The 12,419-nt window shown below is 34.3% G+C and overlaps 1 protein-coding gene across 2 annotated transcripts in view; it reads right to left on the bottom strand.

Moving 5' to 3' along the window:
- The window catches only part of DBH (dopamine beta-hydroxylase), a 146,870-nt gene that overhangs the window by 74,034 nt on the left and 60,417 nt on the right, over positions 1–12,419 (bottom strand). The window lies entirely within an intron of this gene.

Here is a 12,419-nt window from a genome sequence, read left to right as displayed (position 1 = left end):
GAAGAGAGACTAGAATAGAATTCTGACAAATTTAAATGAGTCAACATCAAAGAAAAGGCACTAGTAATGCAGAAAAGGCCTCCTGCAAAGACATAATTTGTCTTGAAGCAAGTCAGGGAAGTTAGGAGGCAGAAATACAGTGGGACAGAACTCCAAACAAGGGGGACAGACAGTGCAAATCACAGTCAGGAGACTGAATATCTCCTGAACAGCAATTGAGCCAGTTGTTTTTTTTTTTTTTTTTTTTTTGAAGTATGAAAGTAAAGGAGTAAAATACAAAAAGACTAGAAAGGTAGGAAGGGTCCAAGCTATGAAGGACTTTAAATATCAAACTGAGGATTTTTACACTTGATCCTGGAGATAAAGAGGAATCATTTGAGTTTTTTGATAGACAGACCTGCGCTTTAGGAAACTCAGTTTAACAGCTCAATGGTGAATGAATTAGAATGGGGAGTTTGCTGAAATAGGGGGTCCAATTAAAAGACTATTGCAATATATGAGGAAAAAGATGATGAAGACCTACATTAGGGTAATGACTATATGAATAAAGAAAAAAAGATAAAATCAAGAAAAGTTGCAAAGGTAGACATGACCAAATTTTTTTTCCAAAACTTTATTTTTAATTTAATATTTCATTTCCCCCAATTACATGTAAGAAAAATTCTAACATTCTTTTTTCAAATTTTGAATTCCAAAATTTCTCCCTCCTCTTTACCATTCCTCCACTGAGAAGGCAAGTAATTTGACTACATATTCAAAATATATTTTTATATGTCATAATATGAAAGAAAATACAGACCAAAAAAAAAGACAACGAAATTAAAAGAAAGCATTTCCAATCTGCATGCAGGCTTCACCAGTTCTTTCTCTGGAGATGTACAGTACTTTTCATGTTAATTCCTTTCAAATTGTCTTTGATCATTGTATTGAGAAGAATAGATAAGTTATTCACTCTAGATCATTGTACAATACTGCTATTACTGTGTACAATGTTCTCCTAGTTCTGCATTTGGAAATGACAAAATTTAACAAATTTGATATATGTAGTGAGTAAGGCATCAAAGATGACACTGAGAACATAAGTAATAGAGAGGAAGATAATGCTTCCCATAATCATAGGAAAGTTGGAAAGAAAGAAGGGTTTGAGGCAAAAGACGTTGACTTCAGAGAAAGTCATACAACTCTCAGATTAGGTTCATTATTATAGGATCTATTTCAATTCAGTTCTCATTAGTACATGTCAATTCTTTTATGTTTTTTTATCTGAATGACTTTCTATCCCATTATGTAAAGCAGATATTCCAAAATCTTTTCCTCTCTCTTTGGATCTTGCATTCTATTTCTTCTCCTTATTTTTCCTAATAAAGAACCTCAAATTCTATGATCTTAAGAAAAGAGACCTTCTATTCTAAGTTATATGTCCATAAAACTGGCAATTTAAATGAAATGGAAAACAAGTACAAAAATATAAATAGTTCAGATTAACAGAACAAGTGATAGAACAAGCTCTCCAATTTATTAGCATTTTTTTCTCTCTTGAAATCACTTTGTTAAACTTTAGTTATACATACTTTATGTTTACTTATTTGTACACACATTAGATTCTCCCATTTAGATTGAAAGTTCTTTAAGGGTTATGACCAGTGTTAATCAAAACAAAATCACAGGTCCATGAGACATTGCATTGCAACTAGATTTATTACAAGAGAAATGAGCATGCATATGGAAACCAAAGCCAGAAAAAAAAGTTCACAATCCATAAAGAAGTTTGCATATTTAGAACATACAACAAAGTGGAGAGTAGAAAAACAGAATTCTTCTAAAGGGGAGTGGCATGGGAAGGAGAAAAGTGCAGTAAAGGTGGGGAAAGGTACAGTAAGGGAGGGAAGAGGAAAAAAATCTTCCCAAAGGAGAGGGGCTAGATGATGGCAAAAGCAGCCTTCTTTTCCCTTGGAAACTACTAGATCATGAAGTTAGGAAGGTCTGGTTATGTACAAGGGTCCCAGTTGCACAAACAGTTTCTCACTCTACTGTAGACTAATTGGTTCCTGTCTTGGCTCTAAAGGACACACAGAAAGTTCAGGTTGTAGTGCTAACAACAAATTATATCAGCTTAGGAGGATTTCCTCTTTAACACATTCAGGGCCTCTAGCATATTCCAGGTCCAGTGTTTGTGGAAAATATAACAATTCAAAAAGACAAGTTCAGGAGACTCCTTAACATTTCTCAACAGCAGAATGGTCATTTAAAACATTATCTATTATTATTTTTAATCCATTTTGCAGACAAATATACTCAAATCTATGACTTCAGCAATAGTACTAGCTCATTTTTTATAAGTGGCTTTCAGGTTTACAAAAAAAAATATTCTCACAGGTCTGTAAACTGAAAGTTCAGATATTATTATTATCCTATTTTACAGATGGGACAATTGAGCTACATAGAAAGGAAGTAACTTGCTTGAAGATCAAATCAGTGCTCAAATCTGAACTTAAAGCCATAGCCATATGTTAGACAATGGATACTTCAAAGGCAGGAACTGTTTTAATTCATCATTGGGTACATATAGTGTCATATATTAGGTAGTATGATATAAGTGTCAGAAATCTTAATAGATTTATCATTTGGCTATGAGGCCCAAATGTAATCAAGCTAGAGAGAATTGGTTTGCCTATTTAAAAAACAGAAAAGATAGGTCTATAATTTCTGCTACTGAGGAGGCAGGGGTAAATAGATTGCTTGAACTTAGAAGTTAGGATAAAAGTTGGGATAAAACTGATTGGGTTGTCTACACTAAGACCAAACCCCATATAAGTGTTGAGGAGCAAGGGAGCAGTAGGCTGCCTAAGAATGACTAGGTCAGGAATGGAAACTTTTAATATGATCAACTCTGGAATCTCATCAGCCACAATTGACTGCTACATTTCTAGCCTGGACCAGTCTCAAAAAGAAAAAAAAAAGGAGGAAGGGGCCAAAAAATGAAAGTAACTTTCTACTAATATTTGTTTGAAGGATGGAATTCCTGGATGGAAAAAAGGTCCTAAAGCAATAAATCTCTCAGAATGTCTCTATTTCACTTCTATTTTTTTCTTATTCTCTTTCTACTAGCAGGATTTGTTAAGATGATCCCTAAGAGTCCTGAGAGACCTTTCATTGATTAGAATATGATACAGAAGAGTTTCCACATCTATCATGAGCTATATCTTTAAAAGAATGAACATATCACATGTGTTTGTCATAATGTTTTAAAATGTCGAAATAATTATAAACTACCAATCATTTCTTTTCAAACAGACAAGGCTGTCTGTTTAACAGAGGGTATGGAAACACACTGCCTGCCACATGGATACTCACACATGCTCACAGGCTGTTTGCTTGCTCACAATTGTTCACATGTGCAACCCCTTCCTTGCCCTCTCCTCTCTGTCTGTCTTTCTATCTCTGTCTCTGTTTCTTTCTATCTCTATCTCTGTCTCTAACTCTCATTGTATCTCTCTGACTTTCTATCAGTCTCTCTGTCTCCTTCTGTGTGTATGTCTGTCTCTATCTCGTTGCCTTTGTCTTGCTCTTTCTCTTTATCTGTCTATCTTTCTGTGTTTCTCTCTCATTTTTCTCATGTTGTCTATAACAGGAAAAATAGTAACTCCAAAAAACAGGCTATTTGTGAACTAGAGCTCAGTTAGTCTAAATCTGTGCTGTACCACCAACAGTGAACAGTTTAAGATTATCAACCAGATGTCATTTTCTTTAACCTAGTTAGATTGATTCTTTCTCTAAATATACTGAACTGAACTAGAATGAAGTCTTATTTAGTCCATTTGTCCATAAAGTCACTGAGGCATGGGAGAAACCACTAACCTTAATTATCTAACATCAGAAATCTTCCCAGAAAGAGGTGACCCCAAAGAGATCATTTCTTCTTATAAGTCAAAACACTTTTCCCCCCTAGAGGGTATTTTATTCCTCCTGCTATCCTGCATGATCAGAGTCACAATTAGAATAGTTAGGCTAAATGGTATTTAAAGTCCCTCCCAAGAGGCAAATCACTTAACCTCTTTGTGTTTTAGTTTCCTCATTGTAAAATGGGGATAATAACAGCACCTACTTTGCAGGGTTGTTTTGAGGATCAAGTGAGATAATATTTGTAAAGCAGTTAGTACAGTGCCTGGACCATAGTAGATTTTATATATATATATATTTTATATATATACATATATATATATGCATATCTTTCCCTTCCCTATAGTTTTAACAATCTGTGATCTAAGTTTTAATTCTGTAAATATTTAGTAAACACTATGTGCAAAGTTCCATGTTAAATATTAGAGATGCAAACATGAAATGACAATGATCTTATCTTCTTAGGACTTAGAATAGAAACATGTAATTGAAATTATTTGTCTGACTATAGGCTGGTCCCTTTAAGATGAGATCAAAACCCTAAAATGAGATTGAAAGCAGAAAACAAACCATAAAGACTTACACTGAAAAATAATAGCAATTATAGACCACACTCAGGATTTATATAAGCCATATTTAAGAGAAAAGGGATGGTCTATATTTGGATATCTACCATATGGGGTTTTCAGGAAGATCTTCTGACATTGACTCTGTAATAATGATTTAGATAGGACAGACCCTACTACTAGTCACTGTTCTAAGATGCTTTCAACATTGATATCCCATAGTCATTCTATGTACTAAGGTCCCTTCCAGCTCATACAATCTATGTTTATATTATAGCACACTCTGTTCTAAGATGTCTTCTACCAATGACATTCTATGGCTAACGTTTTTACATTTTTTCAAATGAGGAAATTTTGACTAAAATTAGGCAGGCCTCTAACAAACAATTCTATATTCTAATTTTTAAGATTCCTTCCAACTCTGAATGCTATGTTCTAGGATCTTTTTAGTTCCAACATTCCATGGTTCCAATAATCTATAATTCTAAAAACAAACTATTAGCACAATCTTTTCCAGAATGATCTTGTTCACTCTCTACGGTCATATCACACATAGGTATCTATAGACATATGCATGGGAAATCAATGGCTCCCCAACAAAACATCAGTTTTATTTTTCTTCAGCAAGTTAGTAAACATTTCTTGTGCACCTACTGTGTATTATGCTAGGTACTACATTGCTAAGAGAAAGTAAAAAAGGTTCTCTGACCTTACAGAGAAATATATAGCTAGGAAGCTAAGATTTAGGTTATCTGAATTAATATTTTTATAAATGAAATTTTCATCAGTTTAACATCTCGATAATAATAGATGAGGTAACACCTTAGAAACTCCATTTGCCCTGAAAAAATATCACCACTTTATTGTCTCACATGTTTCAATGTTATTTGGGATTTTTTCAACCAGCTTGGCCATCTGTTTGATTTTGGGACATGTCCAGTGAAGATTCGTGCTATGGAAAGATGTTGGCAGTGGGGACAAAGTGGCTGTCATCCCATGAAGTTGCCATGCAACTGAAGTGTATTGTAGAGGAAGGAACAGACTGACTACATAGATGCAGGTCTACTTCCCCAGCATGGTCTAGCCTTAAGCCTATCCTGAGAGAGTTATTTATAAAGCAAATCCTCTTTCACATGTATTAAGTTCACTTGCTATTTAAAGGAATGAAAAAGTGAATGTTTTACAATATGAAGAATAATGGTCCCCTTCCTATACATATATTTGTACCAATACAGGTTTTTCACATATTATGTTTACTTTATGTGAGTACACTCACAAGTGAAGTAAATTGGTATCATTCAGTGGCTAAGATCTGGTCCAGTACAGAAATGGCTCATGCCAAGTAAGCAAGCATTTATTAAGCCCTTACTATATACTAAGAATTGAGAATCCAAACACAAGAAGAAAGATAGTCTTCAAAGAGTTTGCATTTCAATAGGGGAAGACAATAAATAAAAAGGAAGCTGAGAATGGGGAAGGAGATTATTATTCTAAACAATTTCATTAGTTTCTCGTTGAGAGCTTTTTAATGACAAGGGATTACTAACTTATGTCTCATAACATCTTTCATAACATCTCTCTTATCCATCCAGTTCTATTTATTTTCACAGCTCCATCCTACTTCACCTCTCTCCTAGATTATTACAGCAATTTCCTAACTGGATTTATGTCTTCTAATCTCTACCTTCTTGATTCCATTGTCTACATAGCTTGGAATTCTCTTGTCTCCATTTCCTAGCATTCCTAGTTTATCTAATACAAGAAGTATTAGTTAGGGGTATGGGAAAGAAGGCATCTGCTATGTGCTAGACCAAAGCTTCTTAAGCTGTGGGGTGCAAACCCAAATGGGGTGGATAACTGAATGTGGGCATCATGAAAAATTTGGCAACAGTAAAAGGTTCCTGAATACAACAACCAAAAATTAATTCAAAATCAAACATGTAATGAATCTAAGCTGTTTCTGCCAGCACCTGACCATCTTGCATCACTTGACTTTATGGTAGCTAGCCTGAACTGTACACAACTTGTACTATGCATACATGAATACTGCCAGAAACACCTTGGTTCAGATTATATAAAAACTTTTCTGGTGAAAAGGGATCATGAGTTTAAGAAATTCTATGATAGGTTAAGTGATATGAGGGAGAAAACAGAATAGTCCCAGTTATCAAGATGCATACATGAAATAGAAGAGTAGAAGATAATTTTATATATAAATATAAATAATAAATATATAGAACATACATACAAAATACATACAAAATGTTATGGGGAGAGATACTTACAACTTGCCTTTTCAGAAAAGGCCTTGAGTAGTCCTGAATTATTCCTTGAGGAAAGGAAAGACTTCTAGAAATACCTAGGTAACATAGCAGATGGAGTTAGGAAGCTTCGGATTCAAACCCTACCTCAAACATTTACTAGCTATGTAAACCTAGGCAAATCATTTAACCTTTCTTAGCTTTGGTTTCTTCCTCTATAAAAAAGGAGATAATAGCATCATCTACCTCTCAAAGGTTGTAAGAATCACATGATATAATACTTAGAAAAATGTTTGGCAAACCTTAAAACACTATAAAAAAAGCTAGGTATTATTGCTATTAAAGGAGGTAAGAGCATTCTAGTAATAGGGAACAGCCTATACAAAGGCACAAAAATGGGAGGAGAAATCTCATCTTTAAGTAGACCTGTTTGGCTGATACACAGAATATATGTTGGGGAATAATTTGCAATAAAACTGGAAAAATAATCTGAAGCTAAATTGTCAAGGGCCTTAAATTTCAAACACAAGATTTTGTATTTTCCTAGAAGTATTAGGTAGCCACTGAATCTTCTTGAACAAGGGAGTGATGTAATACTAACTTGGCAGCTATATGAAAGATGGATTGGAGAAAGTAGAAGATATAGTCAGAGAGATCAGTTAGGAAGCTATTACAGTAGTTCAGGTGAGAGGTGATAAGGGTCTAAATTAGAATAGTGATAATGAGTTGAGAGAAAAAGGTAAGGGTGGTTACAATATATACTGAAAGATTTGGGGGAAGTAGAATCAATTCAACATAGTCAAAACAATTGGATGTGGGGGAGAGTATTGTGAAGAGTTAAGGATGACCCTAATTGTGAACTTGAGTGACTAAAAGGATGATGGTGACTTCAATGAAAAATAAGTTAGAAAAAAATGGATAGATTTGGGACGAGAGAAAATGATCAGTTTTGTTTTGGACAAGTGAAGTTAGAGATTCCTTCTGGGATGTCCTCCAAAGCTTGCTCCGAATATTATCTCTTCAAAGAAGCTGTAGTCCATCTTCCTAGTTAAAGATGTTCTCTTCCTCTTTAAATAACTGTATATGTACTTATTTTTTAGATCATGATTCTTTCCCCAACAAAATTCTACTCCTCCCCCAAGTTTCCTACTCTTGTGAGTGTTTTGTTCTGTATTTGTATCTCTGGTACCTAGCACAATACTTTCTTCATTGTAGATGTTTAATGGTGCTACCTTAAATTGAAGTTCAAAATTCAGGCTTGGTAGATTAGCTTCCATATCACAGAAAATGCTCATTGTTATTTTGTGTGTGTGGCAACTGGAGTTAAGTGACAAGTCACAGGGTCACACAGGTAGGAAGTATTAAGTGTCTGAGGCCAGAGTTGAACTCAGATCCTCCTGACATCAGGACTGATACTCTATCCACTGCATCTAGCTGCATACTCATTATTTATCAATGTGCACAAGAGAAACTAGTGATTTAATTGTCTCAGGAATACAGCACCTGCCTAGGAAAATTTCTAAATCTCAAAAAATAAAAATAAAATAACTGACATGCAGTAGAAAGGATTTGACGATGATTAATACCATTCAGCTAGGTGATACAGTGGATAGAATTCTGAGCTAGAGTAAAGAAGACTCATCTTTCTGAGTTCAAATGTGGCCTTAGACACTTCTTAGCTGTGTGACCTGGGCAAATTATTAAACCCTGTTTGCCTCATTTTCCTCATCTGCAAAATGAGCTAGAGAAAAAAAAATAGCAAACCACTCCAGTATTTCTACCAAGAAAATCCTAAATATGGTCATGAAGAGTTGGATATAATTGGAAAAATGACTCAACATCAACAACATATCATTCCTTACAACAATCCCATAATTCAGCTCCTACAGGTAAATATTAGTTCAAGGAGGTTTTGACTAAAACAAGATAATACTCTAACATTATATGATTCTGTGTTCTAACATGCAAGGTTTTAAGGTCCCTTCTAGCCCTGAATGCCATATTCTAAACGTCCTTTTGGATCTAATGTTCTTTCTCTCTAATAATTTATGATTCTAAGTACAAACTATCAGTGTAATCTTTTATCAGTGAATCATCTCACTCACTCTCTATATCATATCACATATATGGATGTGATCATTTATAGATAAAAAAAATAAAACTCCTCAAAGGAAATTAAGCAATTTTCTCATAGTTATTCAGCTAATAATTATTAGAAGCGGGACTTTGCAATTTGGAACTATGCCCAAAAAGTTATCAAACTGTGCAAAACCTTTGATCCAGCAGTGCTACTACTGGGCTTATACCCCAAAGAAATGCTAAAGAAGGGAATGGGACCTATATGTGCCAAAATGTTTGTGGCCGCTCTTTTTGTAGTGGCTAGAAACTGGAAGATGAATGGATGCCCATCAATTGGAGAGTGGTTGGGTAAATTGTGGTATATGAAGGTTATGGAATCTTCTTGCTCTGTAAGAAATGACCAGCAGGAGGAATACAGAGAGGCTTGGAGAGACTTACATGAATTGATGCTGAGTGAAACGAGCAGAACTAGAAGATCATTATACACCTCAACAACGATACTGTATGAGGATGTATTCTGATTGAAGTGGATATCTTCAACATAAAGAAGATCCAATTCAGTTACAGTTGGTCAATGATGGACAGAAATAGCTACATCCAGAGAAGGAACACTGGGAATTGAGTGTAAAATGTTAGCACTATTGTATTTCTACACAGGTTACTTATACCTTCGGAATCCAATTCTTACTGGGCAACAAGAAATTTGGTTTTACACACATATATTGTATCTAGGTTATACTGTAACACATTTAATATGTATGGGAAAGCTTGTCATCTAGGGAAGGGAGAAGAGGAAGGGAGGGGGAAATTTGGAAAAGTGAATACAAGGGATAATCTTATAAAAAATTGATTACCCATGCATATGTACTGTCAAAAATTAATTATAATTATAAAATTAATAATTAAAAAAAGAAGCAGGGCTCTGAATTCAGGTCTTTCTAGCTTCAGGAGTCTAGCACACTATCCATTGGGATATATTGTCTTTCCAAGAGCATAGAAGACATTTCTTCATAATCTTATTTGAGCCTCATGATAACCCTGTTTTACTATCCTCTCTTCCAGATTAGCCATTCAAAAATAAAAATATTCTAAAGCCTTTGAGCTTAAAAAAAAAAGTCTGCCTCTTTTGAAACAATAATAGTAATACATCACAATTGTTTATCATAATAGTGATACAAGCAACTGTAACAGCTCCATAGAGTACTTTAAAACATTTTACATATTATTTCATTTGAGTCTCATAAGAATCCTGTGAAGCAGATGCTATTTTATCCCCATTTTACAGATGAGGAAATTGAGACTGAGAGAGGTCAAATGACTTCTCAACATCCCTTTGGACAGTTAAGTATTTTTGATCTGAATTCAGGTTTTTCTGACTCCAAGATCAGAACTCTTATTAAATAGATCATCTAATTTATGTTATTAAATATAAATCATTTGTATAGGATCATCTAACAGTGATATGATGGCAAAAATTACATTTAAATAATTTCTAATCATTATGGCCAAAGGACTATCAAATTGTGGCTATCCTTTGATAGAGCAGTGTTTCTACTAAGCTTGTATGCATAATGGAGGGAAAGAGATCCAGAGGTGCAGAAATGTTTGTGGCAGCCCTTTTTGTAGTGGCAAGAAACTGGAAATTGAGTGGATGCCCATCAGTTGGAGAATAGCTGAATAAGTATGAATGTTTTTTAATATTATTGTTCTATAAGAAATGATCAGTAGGATGATTTCAGAGAAGCCTGGTGAGACTTACATGAACTGATGCTAAGTAAAATGATCAGAATCAAGAGCTCATTATATATGTCAATAGCAAAATTATATGATGATCAATCTTTATGGAAATGGCTCTCATCAGCAATGAGATGATTCAGGCCAGTTCCAAAGTCCCTGTGAAGAGGACACCCAGAGAGAGGACAATGGGAACCGAATGTGGCATTTTCACTCTTTTTGTTGTTTGCTTGCATTTTGTTTTCTTTCTAATTTTTTTCCTTTTTGATCTGATTTTTCTTATGCAACATGATATTTGTGGAAATATGTATAGAAGAATCACACATGTTTAATATATATTGGATCACTTGCTATCTGGAGGAACCAGTAGAAGGAAGGGAGGGATAAAAATTGGAACACAGGATTTTGTAGAGATGAATGCTGAAAATTATCCATGTATATATTTTAAAAATAAAGATTTAATTTAAAAAATAAAATAAACCTGTTCATTTTATTCCTACTAAATTTCATCTTATTAGATTTATTCCAATGTTTTCATCTATTCTAGTTGAGATTTTTAAAAAAATCCTGACTCTGACATCCAATTTTTTAGCTTTCCCCACCCACCTTGGTGTCATCCACAAATTTGATAAATATAACATAAAAATGTTTTAGTTTTTGATTGACAAAGTTCTCCCTTTCAATGAAGATCAGCCTATTTTATTAGTTTCCTACAACTGTGAGATCAAGTGATTGCCCAGGGTCAAAGCAGATCCTTGTCTCCTATGTCAAAAGTCTTGTCAGAGGTAAGACTTGAACCCAGCTTTTCCTCAAGAGGACAGCTTTCAGTCTGCTTCAGCACATAATTTCCACAAAGCATTGATAAAAAATTTAAATACTACAGTGCCAAAAACAGATTCTTTGAGGCACTTCACTGGAGAATACCCTCCAATTTGACACTGAAACACTCTGATTACTTTCTGGGTCCAATTAACTAGCTCTCTAATTTGTCTAAATGTATTACTATTTAGCCCATATCTTTGCTTCTTGTACATATATACTTTTAAAATATTTTGCTAAAAAGCTGGGTTAACTATGAAAACATTCTTAGGACTTATCAGTCTAGGAAGGAAGGAAGGAAAGAAAGAAAGGAAAGAAAGAAACAAAGAAAGAAAGGAAGGAAAGAAAGGAAGAAAGAAAAAGGAAGAAAGAAAGAAAAAAGGAAGGAAAGAAAGAAAGAAAGAAAGAAAGAAAGAAAGAAAGAAAGAAAGAAAGAAAGAAAGAAAGAAAGAAAGAAAGAAAGAAAGAAAGAAAGAAAGAAAAAAAGAAAGAAAGAAAGAAAAAAAGAAAGAAAAAGAAAGAAAGAAAGAAAAAAGGAAGGAAGAAAGAAAAAAGGAAGGAAGGAAAGGAAGAAAGAAAAAAGGAAGGAGAGGAAGAAAGAAAAAAGGAAGGAAGGGAAGGAAGGAAAGGAAGAAAGAAAAAAGGAAGGAAGGAAGGAAGGAAAGGAAGAAAGAAAAAAGGAAGGAAGGAAGGAAGGAAGAAAGAAAGAAAAAAGAAAGGAAGGAAGGAAGGAAAGGAAGAAAGAAAAAAGGAAGGAAGGGAAGGAAGGAAAGGAAGAAAGAAAAAAGGAAGGAAGGAAGGAAGGAAAGGAAGAAAGAAAAAAGGAAGGAAGGAAGGAAGAAAGAAAGAAAAAAGAAAGAAAGGAAGGAAGGAAAGGAAGAAAGAAAAAAGGAAGGAAAGAAGGAAGGAAGGAAGGAAGGAAGGAAGAAAAAAGAGTGCAAGTTAAAAAAAAGCAAGTGAAAGAAAGAATAAAGGAAGAAGAGAGGGAAGGAATGAGGGTATAGGGAAGAAAGAAAGGAAAAAGAAAGACAAGCTTTTTCTGTTTTAGCCTGTGCTTGAT

This window comes from Sminthopsis crassicaudata, chromosome 2 (genome assembly GCF_048593235.1).
Source record: "Sminthopsis crassicaudata isolate SCR6 chromosome 2, ASM4859323v1, whole genome shotgun sequence".
In the NCBI taxonomy this organism is placed as follows: domain Eukaryota; kingdom Metazoa; phylum Chordata; class Mammalia; order Dasyuromorphia; family Dasyuridae; genus Sminthopsis; species Sminthopsis crassicaudata.
This window is presented reverse-complemented; position numbering and strand designations above follow the sequence as displayed.